We start from the raw sequence: 8,714 nt of genomic DNA, 5'->3' as shown, positions 1-8,714 counted from the left end.
TTCACGGCCTGCCTGTTCTCTGTCCCCAGCTGTCATGATTCGCGAGTGGCTTGTCTGACAAAGATCTCACGGCCTCTCTGTGCTGACGACGTACTAAAAGGCAGAGCTTACAGCTCACAGTGCTCCACTGGCAACCAGTTCTGGCTAAGGCCGAAAGATAGACAGGACAGCGCAGCTGTTTTGCTTTCCAAAGTTACTGACCGACTGTGATTGAACTACTGTTCAGAAGCGTGTCAAAAAGACAGCATTTGAATAAATAGGTTAGGATTTGGCCACCAGAGATTGTAGGCGTGCTAGGAAAAATCCAAAGTCAAGAATAGGCTAAAATGCTTGCACCCTCAAGATCCAGGAGTCCAGAAGATAGGAGCCAAATCAAGATTTGATTCCTTCCTCTGGAGAAGGACAGTTATCATAAGTGAACTCTCAGCATTGAGTAGGTACTGAAACTGTGAGTTTGTGCACACACAGATGCACTGTTGAAGCCTCCATCTTTGAGATGGAAAGGGTAAGCTGAGGGCTTGCTCAGCTGTGAGCTGCTTGCCTGGCAGCTTGCTCAGCTGAGAGGAGGCCGCAGCTGGAGTTGTCATGGCTTAAGGCTCTGGCTGCTCATGGATAGACTTAATTGATGAGAAAGAGACAAAGTGCAGAGGCCCAGGTGAAGTGGGACTGCAAATGGACTGGCAAGGGAAGGTTTGGGCTGCAAAAAAACCCCTTCCCTCAGGACTTCATCATCTTGGCCATGGCTTGGGATCCTTGTATAAGGGTCAGGCCATGGCTATGGCTAGCGTTACATTTATGAGAGACAGACCCTAGTGGTATATATGGAGTGCAGCTGCAAAGGTAGTGTCAAAGGAAAGCTTAGCCACAAAGAAATTTCCCTGAACAATTTTTTAATTTTTATTATTATTTTATTATGATTACTATTATTTATTTGAGGTCTTCTTAGGGTAAGGCTCAGCACATGGCTTGGGTTAAGGCTGGGGGTAGAGAGAGACAAAGCGTAGGGGGTTGTGTGGAGTGGGACTGCAGAGAATCTGCCAAGGGAAGGTTTGGGCTACAGAATGGGTCCTGGGCAATTTTAGGGTTAGAAGAGAGACAGTTGCTAGGGGTGTATTTGTGGTGGGGCTGCAAAGGGCCTGCCTCAGGATGTTTAGGTCTGCAGAACAATTGCCCTCAAAGACTTCAATCAGGGCCATGTTTGGGTTTACCTGGGTTTAAGGCCCTGGGCACATTTAGGGTGCAGAGAGGACAGTTCCTAGGGGTCTAGCTGGAGTGGGGCTGCTGAGGGAAGGTCTGGGCTGCAGAAGGAATTCTGTAGGGACTTTTTTATCTGGGCCGCGTCTGGGGCTGTCTGCTGTTAAAGGTTTATGCACTTCTACCATTAAGGTTGGAAGAGAGACAAAGGCTAGGAATCTAGATGAAGTGGGGCTGCAGACAGGCTGGCAAAGGAAGGTGTGGGCTGCCAAACCAGTCTTCTCCTGACAACTTTTTCATCTGTGCTAGGGTTTGGGTTTTCTGGGTTTAAGGGCTACCTGGCCACTTTAAGGGTTAGGATTAGAACAGAGAAAAAGGTGATGGTGGTGCTGCAGAAGAGATACCAAGGGCAGGTTTGTGCATCACAAAGAATTGTCCCCTGAGAACTCTTCTATCTTGGCCGTACCTTGGGGTGTTTGGCTAAGGTCAGCCCACAGTTAAGATGAGGGTTAGGGTAAGGGATATGGTTTATAAATGTTAAAGTCCCAGTGTGAGTTGTTTGGGGCACGTGTTGATGAGGATTTCATATGGGAGGTATTGTGATGAAGGAAGAGTTCTCCCCTGTGAAGGAATTCAGTCCCAAGAGAGCTTAAACAGGATCAGCAGCAGAATAGATCTTTAGTTTCATGAGAATCCTACCAGTGCCCAGTTATGTAGGACTTTTGCTTTTGCTTTTCATCTGGAACTCAGCCCTCTTTATATGCTATTTGTTTGGAATCAAAACTTAACTTTCCAGTTTCTGCTTAAGCCAGAAACTTCATGCTTTAACTGTTAAAAGTCAGGGATACAACTCCTGATAGCTGGAGTTCCCCGCTTGGCCCATTCAAACGGCATTCTCCAGACCATTTGACCACTCTTGTCACCATAATCTATCCATTAACCAATAACATGTCATTCTTTGAGGCTTCTCACATTTCCCATGGGGCCTACAATTAATATAACCTAACACAATCAATATACCTGGTAGTCCGCAGGCATGAACGTTTTTTGTACAGTGAAAAGGAAAAAAAAAAAAAAATTTAGGAATGCATTGTCCCAATTAAAGTAACTTGTGTTCTGTGTTTTTCCTTGTCTCCTTTTCCTCCACTCCTTGGTACAAGGCACCCTGATATTTTGTGTTTGCCTTAATCTAGATACTAAATCTAACCATTTTTTTTTTGTCACAGACTGTTCACTCTTAAGGATTTTTCCCCCATGCCTTACCTGCATCCACTCGTCAAAATAGCTACACATTTCAGTGAGGCACCCAAAATAACCTGACATTTTACAAATTGCCAACAGTCTTCTGAGACAAATCTCTGTGCTTTGACGTGCTGAGAGCTGTTCTATTTTTTTCAATATGTATCTTCATACATTGTGACCCTGACTGTGATGTCAGAAAGTTAACAGGTTAGATTCTCTTCTGTGAGGAAAGACCTACAAAGCCTTACTTCTGGTTTTAGTTATTCAAGCAAAGAATCAGACTGCTGGTCAAGAGATAACAACCGTACAACAAGGAATTTGAGAACTAGCACTACAGATTCCACCAGATCCCCCAAAACAGAGCAGGATTAGGATCAGTCTTGTGTTTGTGCCTCCAAAGAGAAATATTTCTTTAGAATAAAAATGGTGTATTTATTGTAACAGTACAGTTTGTAAAACTAATTTATTGGAACAACAACAAAGAAACTGAATGACCAATGAAAGAAATTTATGATCTAGAATAGAAGCAGAGGCTGAATTCAGCCTCTAAAAACTACAAATGGTATTTAGTTCTGAAAGATAGAAAAGAAAGTGGTTTCCAGAAGTCATTAGCAAAGAGGTCTCTGATAAACTGGCTGCAATCTTTCTCATAGAATGGAAACAACTATGCAACTAGAGTTCCTGTTTGGTGCTATTTACAATTTTCTGATACTTCTAGAGCTGAAGTGCTTCAGGTATAGTTGAAGGTAAATAGTGCTGGAAAGCTTGGTCAAAGGTGCTCAATGTTCAATAGTTCAAGGAGAAAAAATGAATGAAAAAAACCTAGTCCTCCAAGGAAACCTTTGTCCAATCTTAAAAAGTCTATAGGCTCTTTTCTCTGTCTCTTGGCTCCAGAGAAGGCCTATGGGAAATGAGACAGGTGTATGTTTAGAATATGCTTTACTATAGCAAACAGCCTTATGAAAGAGCATTTGATACTACTGCTTTTAAAAGTGTTACCTGATTAAGAGCGATTAAAAACATGTACTCATGTACTCATCCTTTCCCTACTGGGAAATTACTTAACTTATTTGAAACATTTTTCAGTTTCAAAACCAGCTGTAATATATGGTCATTTATGATGTTATTAGTCTCCACAACCAGGTCTGAAACAATGACACTTGTATCAGTACAGTGCTTCATTTTAAGTATGCCATTTTCATATTTTGTAGTGAGACCAAACGTGGCAAGTATACTAAAATAAGGAATGTAACTCCAATGAAATAAATGGAGCTATAACAGCAATTAATATGGTGCAGGATCCACACTGAAGTCTGCAGCTTTTTAATCATGATACCCATATGATATGCTTTGCAGTTTGTTTAGAAATCAGGATGTTCTGGGACTGAAGCCAAACCAGAGACTTAGGTCTAAAATAAATTTTAGGTACCAGGCAAAAAGCAGCTTTCCTCAGGAAGACAATACAATATTTTAATAATAATACAAAGAACTTAAATTAGATGTACATTAAGAAACAATATTAAAAAGGCACAAATCAATTGCTGAAGGTTGGAAGGTGTCCATGTAAATATTCACTGCATTAAAAGCAAGATTCAAAAGATTAGCAAGTAAATACTGAAGGAAAAATTAATAATTTTCTTAATTAAACAAATGCAGTATTTTTTTCCCCACTGTGCAGCATCCTAGTTCTGATGTTCAACATTCAGCCAGGTTCAGTGATCTTCATGTGTGCCTTTATATGCTTTCTTTAGTGCTTTTTAAGTGAGAGATCAGTTGATGTATTTATTAAGCACAATGTGCTAATTTTATATGTCTCACATAATACACAGTACAGTATTTATGAGATGTAATTAGTGTATCATAGGCATTGATATGGAAATGTTAAGTAACGTTGCAAACATGTATGTTGTATCTATGAATTCCAACTTAAAATTATAAAATACAGATTTTATAAATCTATTGTGCTGATTTATAGCAAAATATGTATTTACAGGTATCTTTGTTTGGGATGATCTAAAAACATGTCTACATATGAATGATTCCTGTACCTTTTTCAGATGAGTTGTTTGTACTGCGCCATTTTGTATTACTGTTGAAAATACACTATTTGTTTTTGATGAGAATTAAGGCTGTTGTGATAAATGGCGTAATGCAGTGCACTGGCTAGATTAATGAGTATATTTGCTAGTAATTTCATTACTTCAGTGCTTTGTTTTGTAAATTTTCTAATTAAACTCCTTTAAATACAACTTTTTTAAAGGAAGGCCTGAGTTCTGGGTTTTCCGAAATTTTAATATTTTCTCTTTTGTGTGAACAAAGACAAGTTTTAAAATAAACAAACAGGGTCAAAAATTTTGATTGAAAACAGTGGATGATGCCAATTAATTCCTCACAACCCTACAAAACTGGTTTTTTTCACTTAGTTTTGTTTTAATCCGTTGTACTCTTGGGAAGATATTCATGTTCCCCAAGTCCTAAACTAGTCAGTAAAGTTTTTGAAGGGTTTGCCTGATACATCAGTTCACGAAGGTTAGGTATTTAAGAATGAATTTGATGATTATTACAAAAGTCTAGTAGATATTTCACTGTGGCCTAGTTTTTATTAGTGGCTGAGAAAAATTGATTTAGGGTTAATGGATCTGGAGGCAATACCTACCATTAACTTAACTTTGTGCATATATTAACATTCCCAAACTGGGGGACAGACAGATGCAAACTTTTTTCTCTCTTGAACTCAGCATTTTATAGAGACAGTAAGTATTACCTCTGTTTTATACTTGACTTTACTAAATTAAGCATGCACTTGGAAGTTATGAGGTCTCAATGAACACAGTGAGATTTGAACAAGCTGGGAAGGTCCTACTATAAGTTAATAAAATATAACTTGCTACCTGCTGTCTTTTTTCCTAGTATTTCCCATGTGCACTGCCAAAGGTTGAGTAGGGTGTGAGAGCTAGCTGTTGGTGGTCAGCTTAAATTCTGTTGTATTACATTTGTTCACTGTCTTCAGGTTTTTATGTCTGGTTTTGATTGCTTATGTGTTTGCAGAAAATGCATCGAACACCCAGTTTATTTGATTCAGGAGTTTTCCCATGTTTAAGAACTAAAATTCATCAGCTGGATGTAAATGATGACAGTATTTTATGGAAAAAAAAAATCTAGTGGCTTTGCTGGCAAAGATGTGTGCCTATCAACTAAGAAATTCCTTAATCTTTTCCCCCCCCGGAGCAGATTATTAAAGATACTACTATTCTAGGTATTACAAGTCTCCTTACACAAAAGCTATTGTAAAGTTCACCAAATTTCAAATACATTTGGCAGAATGAGGAGCATTTTCATGTACCATAAAAACTTTTAATTAAAATTTACTAGTGATTAGGAGTTTTTACTCAAGAAATCAGAACATGTTTGTTAGCAAGTTTAAAGATTACCTTAAACTTTACAGTATGTGTAAATGTGTTTTCTTCAGGGCTTTTAAACAAAGCCTTACAATAGGAATAACTAAAACCATAGTTTTTACTTAGCATTTAAGTAAAGCAGCCTATAAAGAGTTGGACCTATGTACTTTGGCTCTGAAAACCCAGGTCCCTCTCTCTCAAGTGGCTAGCATTTATGTTACTAGTAAGCTGTAAAAGTGACTTTCATTTTAAAATGCAGGCAGCCAAGAGATGGACATATATCTGTGTCCATACACACTTGCTGAAGTCAGTTACAGAAGTCTAATCAAAAGTTGTATGTTCAAAATTGGAACAATTCTGTCTAATGCAGCAGTAATCCACAGTGTTGCTTTTATGCACAACCAGCATTTTTCCAGGTGCACTTGGTATATGTTCTTTAGAGTTGTAATTCAAATAAACTAATTTTTCCCATTTTACATTTGCATTTACATTTCCTTCTTGCCTTCAGTTTTAATCTGGCATTTTTCAGGCCAGATAGTTTTTCAGCCAGTGTCATAGAGGAAATGAAACAGGGCTGCAAAGGGAAGCTGCCAGCACCTTATCTATGAAGAGGCTACCACATGTCCATAATACATTACACCATCTTGAGGCAAGTTCAGTCTTTGTTGTGAGCTATGTATTAGTACAGTTTCTTCTGAATAATTTATAATGTTGCTGTGCAAACTGGGTTAGTATTAGGAGCCCTAGAAAAGTCAGGTTTCAAAATAATCCTCCTATTGGTAAAAGTATTCAGTGTGAAATACTATATTAAACCAACACTGAAGCTGAGCTTTTGAAATCACAAAAGGCAGGAAATGCAGAGTTAAGGTTGCCATGGAAACCTTAACTCTACACCTTTAGGTAGGTAGTATGCTATGGTTTTAATTACTTCCTTTTATACAACTCTATATAGGTGTCCTCCCTTTATTATGTGAATTCTAATTATATTGAATGCTATTTATAATACATATTAATTGTATTGGCTACTGAGCAAACATCAGAAATCGGACATTCGCTGTGGCTGACTGTATCTTGCACTGTTAAGGTGACCGTATGTGTATCTAGAAAAGAATGTTATGGCTAACTTACTGGCCAAGGTATTAAAAAAGTGCTTTTTCTGAGTTAGAATTGCACACTCTTGCTGTCCCATTACAGTGTATCATCATAAGAAGAGCAAAATCTTAGAAAACACAGGCAATTTACAGGAGGTAAACTGAAAATGGTACTTCATGAAGTTTAAGCAGGATGATGGTACACTTCTTCAGCAAAGCGTGAAAATACAGTGTTAATGCTTTATGAATGTGCATTGTTCCCTCCAGTACTTCATCTTGCACTTCACAGGACATAGCTTTTGCTCCTTCTCCTCCAGTTTCCTTCCAAACAGCTTGGTGAGCAGTATGAAGCCTCTGCGAAGTTTGCATTAGGCTGCAAACCTGAAAATTCTCCAGCCCAGTTCAGACTTCCTGTATCTGCTTGCTAAAGGGGCTGATTTATATGAAGTTTTGTCTTCTTTTAATTAGCCATTGACTCCATTGATATGCAAGGAATGCCCAGATGTTGAACGTTACGAACCTCAAGTCAAGAGACCCGGCAGCAAGCTAACATCTTTAGTATGGTATCTGGAAAGGTGTAGCAGATGGTATGGTACATTGCTCAGAAAAAGTCCTCTGTCCATGACAGCAATTCATATGATGTCTGGGAGAATGTTTCAGGAGAGGGCACACTTGCAACTGAAATTTCTAGTAGGTTCATTAAAGTTTGGAAGATTGTAATCAAAATACTATAAATAAAAGGATGCACTGTGAGAAAGATGTTAAAATGAGCATCATTAATTTTTGTTTCTCAAATTGCTGGTAGCGCTTTTGGCAGCACTGTTTGGGTAACAGTAAATATGTTTCTAGAATGTATAAATATTAAATAGGTGAGCATGATGTTCAGGTAAAATAAAATCTTTGTATCTACAGTTTCCATTGGCAACTACTTCCTAGAAAGCCAAAAACCAGGCTTTAAATGTGAAAGAGAGCATGTCGCTGCCTCCTGACAGCTGGGATGGCTGGTCCTCCGAGCCCTCTGCCAGCAGGCTCACCAGGAGGACCACACAGCTATGCTGAGGCAGGCCACAAGTTTGCCCGTGCCACTGTCCCACTAGTCCCCTGCTGACAGCAGCCACTCGGTGCTTGGCCTTGCTCCCACCCCTCTTTCAAACTGCTAAATTTTGTGGCTTGGTCCATCATGATCGTTTTCACCTCAGCGAGCTGCAAGCACAGCCAGCAGGGGCGCCCTCTGTGAGGAGAGGCCAGCGCTGCCCGGTGCAGGACACAGCCGGTTCCAGCTGGTTCCAGCCGGTTCCAGCCAGTTCTGAGGGACGCAGCCCCAGGAAACTGCTGGGCCAACCTGAGAAGCCGGGCGGCATTTTGGGAAGGGTACAAGGCTGCCCTGCCTCCGAGGGTGTGTGTGGCTGTGAGTGGGGCAGTCGGTGGGCCTTAGGGAAACAGTTTGTTTGGCTGTAGAACTGCAAGAGCTGGAACAGTTTAACCGCGAGGTCGCTGCATAGTATCACTGCAGGGTACGTATCAAAAGTTGTCGATTTCCTGCTGTGACAAGTGCAAGGATATGTATTGTGTGGTTAATTAATATGCTGGTTCCGAAAATCAGATGTGGCCTTCCAGCTCGTCTTTTTTAAAAATTTCTCAGCGTGTGAGTTGTGCTCTTCGTGGTGCTCCCTGTAAGGCACAGGCATAGACTTACACAAGAAGGCTTCCTAAGGGTCATACGGTTCCTATGAAGTAAGTGAATCTGCTGTCCAAATATAAAGGGCTAACTACAGCAGAAGGGAGGGTG

This window comes from Haliaeetus leucocephalus, unplaced genomic scaffold (genome assembly GCF_000737465.1).
Source record: "Haliaeetus leucocephalus isolate CR32 unplaced genomic scaffold, Haliaeetus_leucocephalus-4.0 Scaffold722, whole genome shotgun sequence".
NCBI lineage: Eukaryota > Metazoa > Chordata > Aves > Accipitriformes > Accipitridae > Haliaeetus > Haliaeetus leucocephalus.
This window is presented reverse-complemented; position numbering follows the sequence as displayed.